Source organism: Malaya genurostris, chromosome 2 (genome assembly GCF_030247185.1).
Source record: "Malaya genurostris strain Urasoe2022 chromosome 2, Malgen_1.1, whole genome shotgun sequence".
In the NCBI taxonomy this organism is placed as follows: Eukaryota; Metazoa; Arthropoda; class Insecta; order Diptera; family Culicidae; genus Malaya; species Malaya genurostris.
Genome location: NC_080571.1, coordinates 184,077,915 through 184,100,305, shown reverse-complemented (window position 1 = coordinate 184,100,305; position 22,391 = coordinate 184,077,915). Strand labels below are relative to the sequence as shown.

General features: G+C 40.1%; 1 protein-coding gene across 2 annotated transcripts in view; it reads right to left on the bottom strand.

Moving 5' to 3' along the window:
- The window catches only part of LOC131432670 (transcription factor HNF-4 homolog), a 330,127-nt gene that overhangs the window by 115,866 nt on the left and 191,870 nt on the right, over positions 1–22,391 (bottom strand). The gene's annotated exons all lie outside the window — the stretch shown is intronic.

Below are 22,391 nucleotides of genomic sequence, written 5' to 3'. Positions count from 1 at the left end.
AAATTTTTTGTTGTAGATTCTTCAGCATATTAAGACTGCTCGGTGATTGATTTTTGTTTGTTGGACCAAAAGTATCAAAACCGTAGCTGACGATATATGAGTTTAAGTTTGTCAAAATCGACTCAGCTGCTTCTGCGAAGATGAAGAGATCTACATGACAGGTTCTACTAGCAAACCTGTATTTTCGGATCCGGAAGCCAGATTTGGATAAAATTCTGCATAAACTAATGAAAACATAATACTTTTAATTTAAATCTGAGTTTGCAAAAATTGGTATGATTTTTTAATGATTTCCGGTTTTGAACACACGAGCACTTTCCTGAGACTTCCGGAACCAGAAAGGATTATCCGCTATACCCAAAATCAACGTATGTGATCATGAACTAACCACACCTACCTAATTGAGGAATTATACAGCTATATGAATGTATTTGGCATGATTTTTCCGTGTCACGTGTATGAACGCTCCAGAAAACAAAATGTTTATACTTATCAGCCTGTAACTTCGCAACCGGAGGGGTCGTACCGTGCGAGCTAGCAAAGGAACTCTTTGGTGGAACGCTGAACTCACAAGTCTTAGAAAACTGTGTAGAAGAGCCTGGAATCGCCGAGGCAGGGATGGATCGGAGGCTTTCGTGTCAGCTCGCCGAGCTTACAAAACTGCTCTCCGGTATTCTGAGCGAAGTGGATGGAAAAACCTTTGCAATAACATCTCTAATCTAAATGAGGCTAGTAGATTAAATAAACTATTGTCGAAATCGAAAGACTTTCATGTCAAGTCAATAAAGATTGAAAACGGTGAATACTCGACAAATGAACATGAGATACTCAATTATCTGTTTAATACACACTTCCAAGGGTGTACGGAGTTATCACAGGCAGCTGTTCCTGAGTTCTTTCTTTCGATTCTTGGACTTTAGCTCGTGAAATCGTTACAACTGATTCAATAAAATGGTCAGTGGAGAGTTTTGCTCCGTACAAATCTCCGTCAAAAGATGGAATATTTCCTATATTACTTCAAAAAAGGTTTAGTGTTTAGTGAAAATTCTGACATGTAGCTTGTGTTTTAGTGAAAATTCTGACATGTAGCTTTGCGACAGGATATATTTCAAAAGCATGGCGTGAAATAATTGTTAAATTTATTGTGGCAGGTTCAGGGTTTCGGACTTAGAAAATGGTACTGACGGGTTCGAGCTTACAACCGTCAATTGACTGATTTATTTTTTGAATTGTAGTTTTGTTCGATTTACATTTTCAATTAGTGTGAGTGTACATTTTTACCGAGAAGTCTTGAGTCTTGACCATTACATATTTAAAAGAAGTTTTGGATGTAACGATTGGAGAAGGCTAGTGTTTATTAAACATCGCTCGGCTCGCGGCGATGGCAAGAACAATTGAAGTTATTTATTTTCCTTCGCGCTAGGCGGAAAATCCACGCCAGCGGCGCGCATGCTTTAATGTGTTTGATTTCATTGCGGTACTTTGCTTATGCGCTGTAAGCAATTTAAGTGTTGAAGCAAAGAGGATCGTCATTGGTACCAAGCATAATTTCGGTCATGTTGGTCCAACTCGTAAAATGTTTAAAGTTTATGATTTGTAAAATGCTGATGCACCAAATCATAAGACTGAATGTGCTACAATGTATGGAAACGGAAACGTTTACAATGTATCTACATTGTGTCGAAATGAAATGTAGTATTGAGGTCGTTCTGACTATGTGGATTGGGATTAACGAGGAAAACGTGGTGGTTTCGTAATTCCGCCACACTTTCCCCGTAAAAAAAATGATGAAGTTTACGGAGTCATTTTCGTGTGATAAAAATTAAGGTCTGGTCTCAAGAAATCCCTTACAATATTGTGTAGAGTGTAATGTGTTTTACAATATTTTGATTCTTTTCTGTGATATAATACCTGGATTTGATTTTGCTTTTATATTGTCGTATAATGGTAAATAGTGTAATTTGTGTGATATAATCTTATGTAAAGAAGTAACAATAAAATAATTTTAAATGTGACGAGGATATAGTCATAAAATAGTGTTTTAAAATAATAATTATATAGTTGTATAGCGATATTTTTATATAATTTGATTATGCTATGGTAATGATGTAAGTACGTGTATGATTATATGGTATATAATATGATATAAATATAATAGTTTTAAAAATTTGTTCTTGAGTAAAATTTCGTGTTTTCCATAGAGTTGTAATTAATTTTTGTATAGCGTGTGGTAATATTATTGTATATGATTACAATTTAACAATTTGATTTTTGTGGACTGTATGAGTTTGCTTTGTTTCTAGGTTTTCTACTATTGCATTTGGGTGGTCTATATTTTTTACTATGTAAGGGCCTTTGTAAATTTTGTCTAATTTTGTTCTATTGTGATTTTCTAACATTACCTTATCGTTTATCTGAATGGAAGAGGGTTTCGATTTATTTTCTTGATTTGAGCTTCGTTTAGTTTTGATTTTGTCTATGAGTTGGTTTGCTTTCAACGATGCAGCTTTTAATTTGTATTTCAATTCCGAGTAGTATTCGTCGTAATTATATATCGGTTCTATGAATTCTGGATTTTTCAATTCGTTTGGTACTGATGCTGTTCTACCAAAAATCAGTTCAAAAGGTGTGTATGGGAAGTCGGTGTGAGGAGTCGTATTGTAGCAAAATGCGTAGTAAGGCAGCCAGTCATCCCAATCAGTATGTGATTCGTTGACGAACTGTCTTACGTACTCATTCAGACATCGATGGTTTCTCTCTAGACTTCCAATAGTTTGAGGGTGATACGGTGTTGAAATTTTTTGAGTGAACTTGAGTAATTCGCTAATTTTGTAGAAGACTTCATTTATATATTCGGTTCCTTGATCTTTTCGTATAATAGACGGGGTTCCGTATATTAGAATGCAGTGTTCGACAAAAGCTTTTGCTATTGTTTCTGCTTGCTTGTCTGGAATTGGTTGCACGATGATATATTTAGATAAGTCGCATTGAATTGTTACCGCGTATCTATTTCCTGAATTTGATTTTGTAAATGGTCCTATTGTGTCCATAGCTATTGTAGAAAAGGCTTTTTGTGGTGTTGGTGTTTGAATAAAGTTTTCTGTTGTTCTAAAGGTGTGTTTATTTTCTTTGCATTTTATACAATTATGTATATAATTTGCAATGGATTTTTTCATATCTGGCCATATATAATGACACTTAAGTTTCCGATAGAGTCTGTTAATTCCGATGTGTCCGCCAATTGCAGAATCATGGTTTTCTTGGATAATTCTGTTAATTAGGTTTTTATCATCTATCGCACGTTGCGGTTGATAGGGTATTATTTGAAGTGATTTCAAATATTTATTACCTGCTAACTTAAAAGCATTAATACTAATAAAATTGAAAATTGTATTCGAAAGCGCTAGAGCAATTTTTCCAATATTCAATTTATTAGCTATTTCTTCAATAATGTTTAAAATTCTCTCGAGAGTTTCATTAATATTTGTGAGTATACAACGGGTGAATGACACTAGAGTCAAATCCTTTTTGTAATTTTTGTTTTTGATTGATATTTTAAGGCCATTTAAATTATTTGTTGACGATTTTTCAATACTTAGTTTTGGCATAGTATGCACTTCATTGATATTGATTGATTCAAATACTTTGAGTTGATCAGGCTCGGTATGTAGAGAATCAAGAAGGTTGTTCTCTTGCTGTATAATATTTTTATCATTTTGTTTCCTTGTATCGGCTCTAGTTTGAACCTTTAAAATAGACATATTACTTAACATGTCTCTGTTAATTTTAATCCTAGAGAGCGCGTCCGCTCCTACATTTAATTTACCTTGTACGTATTCTACTTCGAAGTCGAATTCTTCGAGGTCTAAACGCATTCTTGTTAATTTTGAAGAAGGATTTTTCATCGAAAACAGATAAACCAATGGTCTGTGGTCTGTCTTGACAAGAAATTTTCTTCCGTATAAATATGGTCTAAAATGCGTGATGGCCCAATTGATTGCTGTCAGCTCTTGTTCAATTGTCGACTTATTTGATTCGCCTCTGGTGAACGATCTACTTGCGTACGCTATTTTCAAATCAATATTGTCGTGTGTCTGAGCAAGAACTGCACCGTAAGCCATTTTGGAAGCATCTGTGATTACAATAAATTTCTTGTTGAAGTCAGGGAATTGTAAAATTGTTGGCGTTAAAAGTAGATTTTTAAGTGTTGGAAAGGATTGTTCGCATTCGAGCGACCAATCAAATTTTGTATTTTTTTCTAAGTAGTTTGTTTAATGGGTGTGCTATTTTGGCAAAATTTTCGATAAAGCGACGATAGTAGTTACAAAAGGCTACAAATCGCCTAACTTCATCTGCATTTGTTGGGGTGGGATAGTTTTTTATTGTTGAGAATTTTGATGGATCTGGCAAAATTCCTTTTTCCGAAATGTGATGACCCAAGTATGTGACGTCATTTCCGAAGAAATTACATTTTGCTGGATTTAGTTTTAAATTATATTTCCTGAGCTGTTGGAAAACCATCTTTAGGTTTTTCAAGTGGTCGTTGATTGAACAACCCACCACGATGATGTCATCAATGTACAAGAACGCACACTCTGGTGGTAAACCACTCAGAGCGATTGTCATCATATGTTGGAAGCTATTGGGTGAAATGTTTAGTCCGAAAGGTAATCTATTAAATTCATAGTGGCCTGTTGAACTCGAGAATACTGTATATTTTTTTGAGTTTTCTTCCAATTCGATCTGATGAAATCCTGACATCAGGTCGAGTGTCGTAAAACACTTTGCTCGACCTAAATTATCAAGTATCTCATCGATTCTTGGTAATGGAAATTTATCTGCAATATTTTTTTTGTTCAATTGGCGAAAATCAATGACTAATCGCCATTTTTTATTTTCAGTAGTTGATTTTTTCGGTACTAGTAAAAGGAGAGAGTTATACGGGGATTGATTCGTTAACCGAGCTTGAATGTGACCCACATTCTGGTTCACATCCATTCTCATGTTCTGATTTGTCTTGATTGTCCCATTTGCACTTCGTTGCTGGCCGACGTCTTGGGGACCAGACGTCAGCTCCGATGTGTTTTCCGCAACCATCACATTTCTGTTTGGATGTGCGTTGCTGAAATTGGTGTTGGAATTATTTCTCCAGTTATTTTGGTATTGATATGGGTTTTGTTGATAAAACTTCTGATACGGAGTATAAGGGAACTGTCCGTAACTGAACATTTGTTGAGGCAGGTTATGCCATTGGTTAAAATTTGGTCTCATTTGGCGCCCTTGACTTTGATTTGCTTGGTTAGGCATTTGTTGGTTGTTTTGATTATTCCAACCACGCTGTGCTCGGAACCGTGGCTGAAAAGGCATATTGAAGAATGGTATCGGTTGTTGTTTAAACTAACGACCTTCACCGTTATTTTTTTGCTGTATATTCGTTTTATTCGTTTGCATTTTTGCAAATAGTATCTTTTCTTCGCAGGCCGGGTTTACTTCTAGCACTTTATTTATCGCTGAAGCTAGGTCCGTGAATGTTCATGCTCGAAGAATAATTGATGTTTTTTTCATTTTTTAGACCTTCCGCCATGAGTTTAATTGCTTCTTGGGTAGCCATTTCTTTGGCTACCTCGCCATTATTTTTTTTAGCTACATATGCAGCTTCTATATGCGTTGCTAGGGTTTCAATTTCGTTGGTAAATGTGATTATGTCAGACTTTTGTTTACATAATCTTAGTTTAGATTGCACTGCTCCAACGGAGGCAGGTGCAATGGTTTTTATTTTGTCTATTATGAACTCGACGCTTTCGGGTTTAGCGGCAAATGCGTTTCGCGCTTTGCCTCTGAGTTTAGATAATACGATACTGATAACTAATTGTTTGTTATCGTTTGTCACCATTGTATTAATGATATCCAGTGCATCGATGGCACTGGTCAGGTTTAAAGGATTTCCATCGAAAACCGTTTTTATGGTATTTTCTATATTAGTCATTTTGCTTTTTGCTTCTTTGTGTTGTATTATTATTGTTTTTACTAACTTTTTAAATTTGGGTAGTAGCGATGGTTTGGCATGGAATCAGGAATCAGAACAAATTGGCTAAAATGGCACGTTCCCCTTGATATTTGGAGATTTGTGCCTTGCCATCAATTTGTTTTTAGCATCATTTTCCCGATATATAAGAGGGAAGGATTGAAAGGAAATGGTAAGGGTTGGACTAGGAGGATGGGAAAAATTGACGACACAAAAACACATAAAAGCAGAAGTAAATTCTGCACCCCTAAGGGATGCCGAACAATCTGCTGAGGATCACATTTAGTGGAAGCAGAAGTAAATTCTTAACCTCTACGAGGTCCCGAACAGTCTGCTGTTAATAAAACCTCCAACCCCCGAGAGGATTTAGAGATCTTACAAAAGCGACACCATTCTGCACTCCCGGAAGAATGCAGAACGATTCGCAGTATGTACGAGCAGAAGTAAATTCGGCACCCCCTAAAGGATGCCAAACAATCTGCTAAACCCTATTTAAGGTTAATACAGAAGGGATTCATTCACTCCAGGAAGAACGATGAACCCTTCTGACTATAGCTCCTTACCACATTGGGTGAGAAACGAGAGAATATCCTTCAATTTTAGCATACACAGACTCAACCAAGTATGGAGAACCAAAAACCCGGATACGTAGCTGCGTCAATGCGGGACAGTTACATATCAAATGATATGAAGTACCATAATCGCATTCACACAAATCACACGAATAATACTCAGCACGTTGAATAGTAGCCATGTGATAATTGAGTTTGCAATGTCCAGTCAGAGCTCTGACCAGAATACTGCAATGTTGCTTGGAGAAATGCAGTAGACACTTTGACATTTTCAGATTTAAATCTGGTAGAAATGCTTTTGTCTGAGCGCAAGTTTGCAAGCTGCGCCAGTAGCTGGCATGTTTGGATGCAGCCCAAGAACGAATCTTGTGCTTTATCCAACTAGTTGAAAGTGGTAAAGCTGGTTCAGGACCAACGAAATCATTCGTTGCACTAGCTCTAGCCAACTCATCAGCCCATTCATTTCCAGTAATACCAGAATGGCCGGGTACCCATAAGAAGTAAACAGCATTTGAAATGCTGAGGTCTTCAATTTGAGTTCGACATGCGATCACTAGATTCGACCGTGAGTCATTCGAACTGAGTGCTTTTAAGGCTGCCTGACTGTCGGAACAAAAATAAATTCGTTTACCACAGATCCTCTGCTGAAGTGCCGATTGTACTCCACACAGAATCGCGTAGATTTCTGCTTGGAACACAGTACAGTATCTACCAAGTGAATGAGACTGCTCCAGCCTCATTTCACGACAGTAGACACCAGCACCTGCACGACCATTCAACAGAGAACCGTCCGTATAACAAACTATGTGTTCATCAAGTTGTCGTTCCAGACAACCAGACAACCATTCCTCACGAAGAGGATAGCTCACATGGAATGTTTTGAAAGGAAAACTGCATGTGAGAGTTAGGTCACTAGGAGCGAGTAAATACTCATCCCATGTAACCATTTGAGACCACAAGCGAGTGTGGCTGGTAGCATAATCTAATGGGTTACTGTTCCAAAGCCCTGTAACCTTAAGACGGTATGCACAAGATAATGCTTCTTGTTTTAGGAACACATGTAGTGGTTTAATGCACAGTAGCGCCTCTAGAGCAGCAGTAGGAGTTGTCGTGAATGCTCCTGTCATCGCCATTAGGACCATCCTTTGGAGATGATTTAGCTTTGACTGAACTGTCGCGACTTCTCCTTTCTGCCACCATACAAGACAACCATATGCTAAAATTGGTCTAACAATAGTTGTGTAGATCCAATGAATATATCTGGGTTTGAGTCCCCATGATTTTCCAAAAGCTCGTCTGAATTGGCCGAAAGCCATACAAGCTCTCTTAATCCTGAAGTCAATGTGAGCAGACCAATTCAGTTTTGAGTCAAGAATAACCCCGACGTATTTAACTTGATCGACCACAGTGACCTCTGAACCGAAGAACTGTAACGGACGAGCTCCTGTGATTATCCTACGATGAGTGAAAAGAACCATTGATGTTTTGCCCGGATTTACAGACAATCCTACCTGATAACACCATTGTTCAACAGATCGCAGGGCTTGCTGCATTAAATCAAAGAGAGTGTTAATGCTTATACCGGTCATCAATATATGATAATCGTCGGCAAAACCATAAGTCGGAAATCCAAGGTTATTAAGTTTCCTTAACAAACTATTTGCGACTAGGTTCCATAAAAGTGGGGATAGTACACCACCTTGAGGACATCCACAGACACTCAGCTTTCTAATCTCTGCTTGCCGAAGCGATGAACAAAGAAGTCGATTGCTAAGCATTGCGTGTATCAAATTTGTGATACTTGAAGGTATGCCATGACCACGGGCTGCTTCCAGAATTGAATTGAAAGACACGTTATCAAAGGCACCTTCAATATCTAGGAAAACTCCCAAGCAAGATTGCTTTTGTGAGAAAGCTTTTTCAATGTTGTACACAACATCATGTAACAGGGTTGTAGTGGACTTTCCACGCTGGTAAGCATTTTGCATTCCATGTAGCGGTTGCACGCCCAGACTAACATTCCTGATATAGTGATCGACTATGCGTTCCACTGTTTTAAGAAGAAATGAGCTAAGACTGATAGGCCTGAAACTCTTCGCTTCCTCATAAGTGTCGCGACCGCCTTTGGGAATAAATTTGACAATTATTTCCTGCCAGGCTCTTGGAATATATCCTGTCGCAAGACTAAAAGTAAGTATTTTCTTCAAAACATGTTTGAAATGTTCATACCCTTTCTGCAGTAACACTGGGAAAACTCCATCCTTTCCAGGAGATTTGTACGGAGCAAAACTCTCAACTGCCCATTTGACCGATTCAATCGTCACAACGCTTCGAGCAAGGGCCCAAGAATCGTAACTACCTGAAAAAGTCTCGGGAAGAGCTGTCGGTGATGGATCCATACATCCTGGAAAGTGAGTGTTAAAGAGGCAGTGAAGTACATCACTTTCATCAGACAAGTGTTCACCATCTGAAGTTCTTAAGAAACTGACATTAAAGTCCTTAGACTTCGAAAGTAACTTATTTAATCTGCTAGCCTCGTTGAGACTAGAGACATTTGTGCAGAGGCTTTTCCAACCACTTCGCTCAGACGATCGAAGAGCATTTTTGTAAGCCCTTCGAGCCAACACGAATGCCTCCGACCCATCTCTGCGTCGGTGGTTCCAAGCTCTTCTGCATAGTTTCCTTAGTCTAGCAAGTTCAGCATTCCACCAAGGAGTTCCTCTAGTAGCTCGCACAATCCGAAGTGGACAAGCCTCTTCATATGCTGCAACTATGAGTGAATTTGTCTCGTCGACAACATTTTCCAAATCAATTGGGGTTTCAATTGTTGGTTGGTACCCGTAAAATCTAGTCGCCAAGCCCTCTTCATAGAGGTCCCAGTTTGTAGATTTGGGATTACGATATGTGATAATATCAAATTTAACGTTTGAATGATCAAAGAATATGTACTTATGATCAGACAACGAAGGTTCGAGCTCATCGGAGACGAGCCAATTCACCAACTCATGCGCAATTCTATCAGAGCAGAGAGTTACGTCCAAAACCTCCTCTCTTCCAGATCTCGCAAAAGTTGGGCGGTTTCCTGCATTGACTATGTGCAGGTTTGTACTGCTCACGAATTCCATCATATCAGAGCCCCTCGAATTTATATCTGTGCTGCCCCAAATGATATGGTGAGCATTTATGTCACTGCCGATTACAAGCGGTATATCACTCTTGCAGCAGTATGATACAACCTTTTTGAAGTCATCGCTTGGCGAAGGTTGGTTATGCGGTAAATATGCCGAACAATAGACATATTTCCTGTCTATGCCATCAATAGTCATACCAACTGTGACAGCACAAATATCCCGAGTTGTGAGCTCCGATATGAGAGAAACATCGAGAGCACTATTTGCAAGTATGCATGCTCGAGGCATTTCACGTGGATTAGTCATACCGATCTTGTTGAAGGCAACAAAGACTGGGTTTAACAATTTTCCAACGTAGAAGTTTCCTTTTTGGAAATATGGTTCTTGAACCAAAGCTATAGAAGCTTTACCTTCTTGAAGAAGTCTGGATAGATTCATAGTTGCTGTACGTTTATGCTGAAGATTGATTTGTGCCACTCTAACCATTATAAATTGGAGTAACGAACATTCCACCTCCAGCACCAACCGTACAACAACTACAAGAAACCAAATATATTGGCTTATAATCGCCTATAGCGAACCATGTAAGTATTTTTTAAATGTTATTATCATTTAAATCCCACGAGTTTCGAAGAAAGAAGTCGTCCACTGTGTCAGAGCTTCGCTTAACACAGTAAGGGAACACCCCAAGATATTCCGTTCACGACTGCATTGTTTAACCTCCTGCAGCCATTCAGCCATCGGCACGGAAATACACCTTGGCTTAGGAGTTCCTATTTTTGTGGCCATTTACGACATGGAACAGGAAACCAGTGGATCAATTCTTGGTAAAAAATAATTCCGCCGGATGCCACACGGCTTACCTGTTTGGTGGACTTATACCACCGGTACAGGTGGACCGTAGCGTTATTCTTAGCCAGTTGGGAAACCGCTACCGACACTACACGGCTATCTAGGCTGCTCAGAGAGGGAAGTTGACATTGATGGTCAACTTCCATGGATGGCCGAGCAGCCAATTGAGCGATGGTTTGGCATGGACTAACTTGATATCTATTAAATTGAATATTTTTCCGGAAAGCAATTTTGCTTCTCGGTTGATTAAATTGAAATAGTCTGAGTCTAGGGTATCTTCTAGCTCAGCAAGTTTTTCGTTGATGCTATTTTGTGCGAATTGTACCTCACTTCGTTTTATTTACAGAGTTTGGGTCGAATAAGTTCTATTTGGGGATTTTCTAAAATTAGTTTCTATTGTTTTTAATATTGCTAAATATTCATCAATTTTTTCCATTTAGTATAATTCACGATTTCTAATTATTAGATTATTCATAATAAATTTTGCCTAAATTCCGATAGTCACTCTTACAGTTCGTGTTTTTTCCGGTTGGTGTGGAAATATTGTAACAGCGAATTCAATATCGCTTTCTGCTTCTAAAAATTGCTTTTTGTTTTGTGTTAGTAATTTTTTTAGCTTTCATCTTTACTTCTCTGAAGTATTCAACCATTTCGTTGATTTCTTCGTCTAACTCTTTATTGTACGGCATTTTTTTTATATTAGGAAAACAAGATTTTGTAAAGTATATGATAAAATAAAAAAAATTCTTCTCTCTTTTTTTATGAATAAATTTATTGATAATGAGCTACTTATCTTTAAACTGTTGCTGTTATCCTCCTGGCTGCTCGCTCCGCTGCTCTTTCCGTGACCAACTTATTGAGCCTGTATACGGCTTTGCCTACGATATAGGCTCCCGCTGTAACTGCCAAAAGTACTGCTAGGTGTATATAATATTCGACATTGAATCCTCTGACGAGAACCAACCCATGTTTTTCTTGTATTTATTTTTTTGGAATTTTTTTTTGCACTGTTCTTGGTAACAGTGCCAATGTCACTTTTTGCGTTCGGTTTTTACTAAATCCTTATTTAAGTTGTTTTCACATTCTAACGCTAGATGCTTAACATTGGAACTGTATAACTGAGTGTTTAATGAAATGATTATTGCAAAGTATTTCACTAGGTAGTAGTAGTTTCTTCACTCATTAAACTTTGTATGTAACACTAAAACACTTCCGCACTATCCGCTACCAGAAGTTACATTTCACGCTACATTAATTAATTCCGAACCGTGCTGCAGCCGCAAACGAAACCAATGCTTATCCATTTACTTCAAGTCCAGAACAGTACTATTCACCGAGGACTTAACTTTTTTTCCGAGGGTCTTTACTTTGACCACTGTCACTGTCGCCATGTGGCAGGTTCAGGGTTTCGGACTTAGAAAATGGTACTGACGGGTTCGAGCTTACAACCGTCAATTGACTGATTTATTTTTTGAATTGTAGTTTTGTTCGATTTACATTTTCAATTAGTGTGAGTGTACATTTTTACCGAGAAGTCTTGAGTCTTGACCATTACATATTTAAAAGAAGTTTTGGATGTAACGATTCGAGTAGGCTAGTGTTTATTAAACATCGCTCGGCTCGCGGCGATGGCAAGAACAATTGAAGTTATTTATTTTCCTTCGCGCTAGGCGGAAAATCGTAAAATCGTAAAATGTTTAAAGTTTTTTATTTGTAAAATGCTGATGCACCAAATCATAAGACTGAATGTGCTACAATGTATGGAAACGGAAATGTTTACAATGTATCTACATTGTGTCGAAATGAAATGTAGTATTGAGGTCGTTCTGACTATGTGGATTGGGATTAACGTGGAAAACGTGGTGGTTTCGTAATTCCGCCACATTATTCCCAAAGGTGGCCGTGAAACTTATGAGGAAGCTAAGAGTTTTAGACCCATAAGTCTCAGCTCCTTTCTCCTCAAGACTTTAGAACGCTTAGTCGATCACTTTATAAGGGACGTCAGCTTGCGCGAGCATCCGCTTCATAAACTGTAACACGCATACCAACGTGGAAAATCCCCTACCATCTTACTACACGATGTAGTTTATAATATCGAAAAAGCTTTTTCACAAAAACAGTCTTGCTTGGGAGTTTTCTTAGATATAGAAGGCGCATTTGACAACGTGTCTTTCGATTCAATTCTAGATGCCGCGCGTGGTCATGGAGTACCTACATCTATAATAAATTGGATCCCCACAATGCTTGGAAATCGACTATTATCTTCATCACTGGGACAGGCAGAGTTGAGAAGACAAAGTGTTTGTGGTTGTTCCCAAGGTGGTGTTCTTTCGCCATTGCTATGGAACCTCGTTGCAGATGGCTTGTTAAGAAAACTAAATGATCTTGGCTTTCCGACCTACGGTTTCGCCGATGATTATCATATATTAATCACGAGTATTATTATTAATACTCTGTTTGACCTAATGCAGCAAGCTCTTTAAACTGTTGAACAATGGTGTCTTCAAATCGGGTCATCAGTAAATCCAAACAAAACGTCAATGGTACTCTTCACTCATCGTAGGATTACAAACGGAGTCCGTCCGTTGAGGCTATTTGGCTCTGACGTTGTGGCAAGGGATCAAGTTAAGTATGTAGGGGTAATTCTTGACTCAAAACTGAATTGGTCTAGTCACATTGATTTCAGAATAAAGAAAGCTTGCATGGCTTTTGGGCAATGCAGATGAACTTTTGGTAAAACATGAGGACTCAAACCTAAATACATCCATTGGATCTATACTACTATCATTCGTCCAATTTTGGCTTATGGATGTCTTGTATGGTGGCAGAAAGGGGAGGTTGCTTTAATCCAGACAAAGCTAAACCATCTTCAAAGCATGGTTTTGATGGCAATGACTGGAGCTTTCTCGACTACTCCTACTGCTGCTTTAGAGGCACTTTTGAACATCCCACCATTAAACATATTTCTTAAGCATGAAGCAATGTTTGCTACATACCGTATTCACACTACGGGATTCTGGAATAGAAATCCTATAGACCGTGGAATTAGTCACACCCTGCTGTGGCCTAAACTAATAAATTTAGATGAGTATAATATCGCTCCTAGTGATCTTACGCTCATGCCAGTCATTGGCGGAACCTAGAAAGTTGTGCCCAAACAAAGGCATTTTTACCAGATTTAAATTTGAAAACATCTAAGAGTCTATTACATTTCTCTAAGCAAAATTGCAGTATTCTGGTCAGAGCGCTAGCTGGGCATTGTAAGCTAAACTAGCACATGGCGCGCTGAATATTATTCGTGTGACCTTTGTGAATCCGATTACGGAACTTCATATCATTTTTTTATTCAATAATATAATATATTTTTAGGCACACTGCTTAAGTTCAAACATGCCAAGGGTATTTTCTAATCCTCATTAACGACTAACTTAAAACTAGAATAGTAGCATTAGATTATGTCGTTTTTGATTTCCTAGAATCCAGCTTCCAGCTGGCGTTCGGAAGTGGTCGGTGAATTGTATGTTGCATGGGTCTTCTAGATGACGCTATCTATGGCCGTTTCCTTTCGGTTCGTGTGGGTCCGCGGGGAACACCCCCAGGCTACGAAGGTCCGGCGGGTGGCCCGCATGCTGGTCATCGACTGGAGCGTAGAACCGTAGGCGGTGATGGTGATGTTACGGAGAATGAAAAAAAGTAAATATTGTGGAAACCGAGGTAAAAAGGGGGTATGGAAACAAAATGTCTGAAAACTACAAAGATCTAATTAGTTGCCATCGAGATGGTGAAGAGACGGTGAAAGGGGAAACGAAAAGTTAGTGACAAAAAAAAGATCTTGTTAGTTCCAATGAGGTTGCTTTAAGATGGTGGACACGGACGGGGATCGAGAGAATCGGGCGGATGTTAGTGTCGAACCTGTAGGTGGAGATTATACTTTCTGAGCGAAATATATCAGATTACACTTGAATTTTAATGTGTTTACGGTACTGATATATGAGAAATATATATGAACTATTCCGACTCGCCATCACATCTCGGACCGGAACCTCAGGTGGTCTACCTCGGGCCCTAAGGGATTCCAGTAGCTTCGACCTGGCGTCGCGATACTCTACGCACGACCATACGACATGCTCGATGTCCTGATAACCCTCGCCACAGGTGCAGAGACCGCTCTCCGTGAGCCCGATACGCCGGAGATGTGCGTTGAATGTGTAGTGGATTGACATGAGTCGAGACATCACACGAATGAAATCGCGACTCACGTTCATCCCCCTGAACCAAGGTTTCGTCGATATTTTGGGAACAATGGAGTATAGCCATAGTCCAAGTTCGTCATTGCTCCATGAAGTTTGCCAACTTTCGAGTGTTCTCTGACGAGAAATGCTAAAAAATTCATTGAAGCAGATTGGTCTTTCATAAATTTCACCTTCTAATGCACCCACCTTAGCCAATGAGTCTGCCTGTTCATTGCCTGGAATGGAACAATGAGATGGGACCCAGACTAAGGATATTAAATAAGACCGACCAGATAAAGTTATCAAGTGTTCCCGTATTTTCCCCAGAAAATATGGGGGATACTTTCCTGGCTTCATTGAACGGAGAGCTTCTATTGAACTTAAACTGTCCGTGACAATGAAGTAATGGTCTTTGGGTAAATTTTCAATGATCTCAAGAGTATACTGAATAGCGGCTAATTATGCGACGTAGACTGAAGCCGGATCACTGAGTTTGTACGAAGCGGTGATGTTTTCATTGAAGATACCAAAGCCTGTGGATCCGTTGGGATTTGACCCATCAGAGTAAAACATCCTTTCACAGTCAACTGCTCTGAATTTATAATAAAAAATATTAGGGATCACGTACGTACGGGCGTACGAGATCCGGAATCCCACGAACCTCTTCTCTCATGTATGTGTCGAAAAACACAGTAGAATCAGAAGTATCCAAGAAATGAGCACGGTTGGAAACAAACGAAGAAGGAATAATATTCTGAGCCATGTAATCAAAATACAAGGACATAAAACGGGTCTGAGAATTGAGCTCGAAAAGCCTTTCGAATTTTTCACTCACCGTCGGATTCTAGACATTGCATTGAATCAGCAATCGATATGAGAGATCCCAGAATCGGTTTTCAAGTGGTATAATGACCGCCAGCACTTCGAGACTCATCGTATGAGTCGACTGCATGCAACCCAAGGCTATACGCAAGCAACGATACTGAATTCTTTCCAGCTTGATGAAATAGGTGTTCGCCGCGGATCGGAAGCAAAAGCATCCGTATTCCATCACGGACAATATCGTTGTTTGGTACAGCCTGATCAAGTCTTCTGGGTGAGCACCCCACCATGTTCCGGTTATTGTGCGAAGAAAATTGATTCTCTGTTGGCATTTTTGTTTCAGATACCTAATGTGACATCCCCACGTGCCTTTGGAGTCGAACCAGACCCCGAGATATTTAAATGTGAAGGCCTGAGCTATGGTTTCACCCCTTAGTTGAAGCTGTAATTGTGCTGGTTCTCGCTTCCTTGAAAATACAACCAGCTCAGTTTTCTCCGTAGAGAACTCGATACCCATTTGAAGAGCCCATGTCGACAAGTTGTCGAGGGTATCTTGCAATGGTCCTTGGAGATCGGCAGCTTTGGGTCCTATAATAGACACAACGCTGTCGTCGGCAAGTTGTTTTAGCGTGCAAGATGTGTTGATACATTCATCAATATTGCTTACGTAAAAACTGTATAAAAAGGTGCTTAAACATGAGCCCTGAGGAAGACCCATGTAACTGAATCGTATTGTCGACAAATAATCCTGCGCAAAATGCATATGTTTCTCGGACAATAGATTATACAAAAAAATATTCAAAACTGGTGAAAGACCATGCTTATGCAATTTCTCAGATAGGATATGTATTGAAACTGAGTCGAAAGCCTCCTTGATATCTAGGAAGACTGATGCCATTTGTTCTTTACGGGCAAATGCCATTTGAATTTCGGTTGAGAGCAACGCAAGACAATCGTTCGTTCCTTTGCCCCGGCGAAAACCAAATTGTGTATCTGAAAGCAAGCCATTGGTCTCGACCCAATTGTATAGGCGGAAGAGAATCATTTTTTCAAACAATTTCCGGATACAGGAAAGCATAGCAATCGGCCGATACGAATTGTGGTGGAGGCTGGTTTCTCTGGTTTTTTAATGGCGATAACCCTCACTTGTCTCTAGTCATGAGGGACAATATTACTCTCAAGAAACTTGTTGAATAGATTCAACAAGCGCCCTTTGGCAGGGTCAGGCAGATTTTTCAACAAGTTGAATTTGATTCTGTCTAGCCCCGGGGCTTTATTGTTATACGACAAGAGTGCGAGAGAAAACTCTACCATCGAAAACGGTGTTTCGTTTGTAATCGCTCTCGTAACGCGGGAGATCTTGTGGTTCGGAACAGAGTCGGGACACACTTTTTTAGCGAAATCGAATATCCAGCGGTTAGAATATTCCTCGCTTTCGTTCGTGGTGTTTCGATTGCGCATTCGTCGGGCTGTGTTCCAAAGAGTGCTCATCGATGTTTCTTTTGTTAATCCGTCAACGAAACGGCGCCAGTATCCGCGTTTCTTTGCTTTAATTAGGTTCTTCATTTGCATGTCTAACGCCGCGTAATTCCGATAATTATCAGGTGTTCCGTTTTTTCTAAAAATGATATAAGCTGCAGATTTTTTAGCGTTTAACTCTGAGCACTCTTTGTCCCACCACGGGTTGGGAGAACGGATGTTAGTTTTCGCGCCCGGTACACGTTTCGTCTGAACTTGAATCGCGGTTCCTAGAATCAAGCCAGCCAAAAACGCGTACTCTTCCTCCGGAGGAAGTTCTTGTGTTGATTCTATTTTCTCAGATATAGAGTTTGCATAGCTTTTCCAATCAATATTTCGTGTGAGGTCATACAAAACATTGATTGTCTTCGATGGTCGTAATCCGCTGGCGAATGAGATAACTATAGGCAAGTGATCGCTACCGTGGGGATCAGGGATTACATTCCACGTGCAATCCAACCGTAGCGATGTCGAGCAAATGGAAAGATCCAGCGCACTTGGTCTTGCTGGTGGTGCAGGAATCCGTGTCATTTCTCCCGTATTTAAAATTGTCATATTGAAGTTATCGCAAAGGTCATAGGTCAGAATTGATCTGTTGTCATCCTGAAGACAGTCCCATCCCGTACCGTGAGAGTTGAAGTCTCCTAAAACTAACGTAGGTGTAGGAAGGAGCTCCATGATGTCACAAAGCCGTTGGTATCGAAGCTCTTGGGGGAATGTATACGTAAGCAATGCAAACGTTTTGACTGTGGGTATTAAACTCATCATAAGCTGTTTCAGGGGGTCGGAAATATTGAAAATTGTGAAAATCTCGTCCACAATATCCGTCAGTTGACAAGTTTCCGGTGAGTTTAGGTGGAGTAGCACTCTTGAGCATTTCTGCAAAAGACCGTTTGGAACGAGACTGGAGAGACTGTTTCAATTTATCTCCTCGCAGTTTGTACGCAGAGCATGCCGCAAGGTCATCATGGTCCTCTCCACAGTAGAGGCACTTTTCGATGCTCTTCCCGCAAGAGCCATTCGCGTGAGCACCTCCACAGTTAGCACAACGAGACTTATTACCACAATGAGAGGCTGTATGCTCCAATTGCAAACAAATAGAGGTCCGGAAATAGACCACATAAGACCCGCGGCACATAGAGACGAACAGGTAGACGAACCCGGTCCAGGAGAACGTAGTTGGGTAATGCCGAGCCGGCGAAGGTCACTCGATAAGAGTCTGACGAGGGATAGGAATTTGTACCATCCCCGGCGATCGACACTTTTTTTTTACAAGGTGAAATGCATTTACGCACGGAGTGTGGGACTCTCCACAGGACTACCCAACTGTTGATTGAAACTACCCATTAAAACACCTTGGATCTCCAACCCTACCTCCCCGGCACCACCGCTAGGTATTACTTCGGGAAGGCTATTGGTGCTCACAGCACCCTCCCCAGATTTATGCAGAATGGGGATCAGCATCCTGCTCTCGAGGGATCGACCAGTTGGATGACGAGGTCGGTCCAGTGATGCCGGCCGAAGGGTAACTTCCGGTTCACTGGCGCCTCGACGACCCAAAACTGATACTACGTCGCGGAACTACTCGACTAGTCTCCGCCAAAAGATCTAGTCTACACCGACGGAGGGTTCCCCGACGAGGGAAGTCCTCCCGAACCGACGCTTACGGTACGCGTCTACGACCCGACCGAAAGGATGCCAAAGTCGATCCAATGATTCCGGTTGGAGCGTGACTTCCGGTTCACTGGCGCTCAAACGATCCTACCGGTACCACGCGACGATCTACTCATCTAGTCCCCGACAAAGGATCTAGACTACTCCGACGGAGTTCCCCGGCGAAGGAGAATCTCCCGACACCGAGTCTCTTACACCACACTCGGCGATCGACACTGAATGCAGCCGTTTGCAATCCAGTATCTTTACATTCTTAAGTAGGGGGTCTTTGAAACCACCGGCCCCGTACTTAAGAAGATCTTCGCATGTCAGGCTCGCATCTGTGACTACGCCGTCTGTTTCTACTTCGCGGGCTGCACGTATACACAGTACTCCCACGCAAAAAGATCACTTTGAACGATGTCGTTAGCATGCTTTGAGCTGATTAATAGAACCCTAAGCCTGCCAGGGCGTACTTTATCAATGCATGTAATAGTAGAGTACCGAGACGTCAATTAACGAGATATTTTAATAAGGTTCAATTTGTTGTTATTCTTGGTCCGGAAATAGACCACATAAGAACCGGCCGAAAGCAAAGGTTCATCGGGATATTTCTTTACCCTCGGAATCTTATTATTGTCAGCTGAAGGGGTAGGGACAAGTGGGGGTTTTGGATCTGTCTCCATTTTTTCATCCGGAGGGGGGAGAACCATTATTATTACACGGAGCTATTTCCGCACAGATATGATTATGTAGGGTGTAATACGATAAGTGAAATAATCAGAGGATAGCAATAAAATGAAAACAATACTTAGCTTGTTCGGCTGCAAAAAGAAACGGCCACCAAGACCTGATCTTGGTCGATTGCCTCTTCAATAGATGCCTAGAACTCCGTGAGGAAAAAAGCACAATCACAATTGTCTATTTAATCTACGGCTGTGTGACGGTGAAAAAACCTCAACGAAGAAAAAGCACAAATCACGATACCTAACTCGGTACAAAAAAAACTAAACACACTCGCACACCCGAGTGTCCGATCACTATCGCCACTGCGAAAACAAAAGAACGACCTTGAAAGCGGATTAATGCGGACAGTACTGGACTGGATTGACTGGATACTTGGATTACGGTGGGAATGAACTTCATATCATTTGATATGCAACTGCCCTGCATTAACGCAACTACGCATGAGAATTTTTGGCTTCCCGTACATGGATGAACATAGTTTCAGGAAACTTAAACTAAGGGATATCCTACAATTCCTTGTCCAATGTGACAAAGAGCTGTAGGTCGTGACGGTGGAGATTCTTGGTTTCCTAGGAAATCTCGAGTCGACCCTGTGATTTAATTGAGCTGTTTCTGAAATCCCCCATCCCACACATCCTTCCTTCTTTTTCTATCCTCTCCCATCAGGAAATGATGTTTAACCCGGCAAGGCACAAATCTTCGAATTATTTGGGGAACGTGCCATCTGAGCCATTTTGTTCTGATCCTGAACCACACCTACCTAATTGAGGAATTATACAGCTATATGAATGTATTTGGCATGATTTTTCCGTGTCACGTATATGAACGCTTTCCAGAAAACAAAATGTTTATACTTATCAGCCTGTAACTCGCAACCGGAGGGGTTATAAGACATTTCATTTGAGCTTAAGCTGTTGGTTGAGCAATCTCTGAGAAATTTACCCCAGTTACTCCCGAACCGGAAGTTGGATCCGGAACAAATTCCTTTCATTTCAGTCAAGGTTTGAAAATCGGTCCAGCCATATCCGAGAAAATCGAGTGCACATACACACATACATACACACTCACACACCAACATTTTGCGTACTCGACGAACTGAGTCGAATAGTACATTAAACTTGGCTCTCCAGACCTCAATTCAACAGTCGGTTTTTCACAGTGATTGTATAGCCTTTTTATATGAAAAAGGTAAAACAGAATTCGTTATCGTTATCTCACACTGTTGAAAATTCAACCATGAATTTTTGATACAGTAAGTACACCAAGAGATATTCACGAATATGTTCTACCCACTCTTCCACAAGGCGAATTTTGAAATAGCGCTCCATAGTAAAGTAAGACGTTTTCACGTCAAAATATTACATACACACTTAAGCGCGCATATTTTTAATATATGACACTCGGACCTCCGAGCCTCCTTTCAAAAGTCGATTTTCACAGTCATTGCATAACCTTTCTATATGATAAAGACAAAAATTATAATAGGAATACGTTTAAGTCGAATCTAGCAAAAAATTTGGAATAATTGCATTTTCATGATACTGTTAGTAAAACGATGTCGACATCCAGTGTGTAACATGTAAAAAATCAAATGAAACCAAATATTTTCAATTTACGACGCAAAATATACAAATATTATTTAATAATTTAAGTGCACTGCTTAAGTTCTAAGATGACGACGACATTTTCTAATTAAAAAAAACTATTTACTTAAAATTACAGGGTGGCAAGTGAATTGCCGATTTCAATTTCCCGGTGCGCGAGACAAAAAAAAAATCCCCGGTTTATAGAACAGGCTCGAATCGCCTATGTTCAGTATTTTTTTGAATATTTCTTGGAATCCCATATCCAAAAGAACATCGAGAGTTGAGAAATAAAGTATTTTTTGGGTATCTCGATTTAGAAATAGAAAATATTCATTATGCCAAGTGCACATAACAATGACAAGAAGTCTTTCTTGGCTTTCTCATATAGATAAGTTATGCAATCACTGTGAAAACCGATTTTGGAACCAAGGCCCGGAGGGCTGAGTGTCATATACCATTCGAATCAGTTTGTCAAGATCTGAAATTGTGTATGTATCTATGTAACGTGCGATCAATTATCTCAGAGATGGCTGAATCGATTTTCCGAACTATTCAGTCCTTTGTAAAACTACCACTAAATAATAAGTCTTATTTAGGTTATCTGGAAAATCTATAGTTCTTAAAACTCTTAGGATTCAAACTAGGAGTGTATTCTACAGATGGGCAAAAAAAACATTCGTCATCTAACACTTTTTTTTTATTCAATAGTATAATATATATTTTTAGGCACACTGCTTATCATCTAACACTTGATGTGGATAGACGAATAACCTACTACGACTAATTTTGATTTTGTTTTATTTTTTATTCGCAGTTGTCTACCTACCCAAGCTATGGGTAAAACGCGCCATAGATCCGAGAAGGATCCAAAGGATGCTAAGCGTCTGAAGCCAAGTGAAAATGACCGTTTGCTGAGTAAAAACCAATATGCTGATATGCCAGTTGATGTCGAAGAGGAACTGCAGAAGAAGGAAAAAATGCCGCCTTTCTACCTGAAGGGGTTCCCACTCTACGCTCGGATTTCAACACACTGATTAGCAAAGGACTACATGCAACAATCCGTTTATGTACTGAAGGCTACAAAATAACTGTTCCGGCTTTGAGCCACTACAAAGAAGTGGAATGTTATCTGAAGCAGACAAAAGCGGAATACTTCACACACGAACCTATGAAGGTTGTACTTCGAGGACTACCCGACATGATGGAAGCCGAACTAAAGCAGGCACTGTCGGAGGCTGGACTAAAGCCTATGA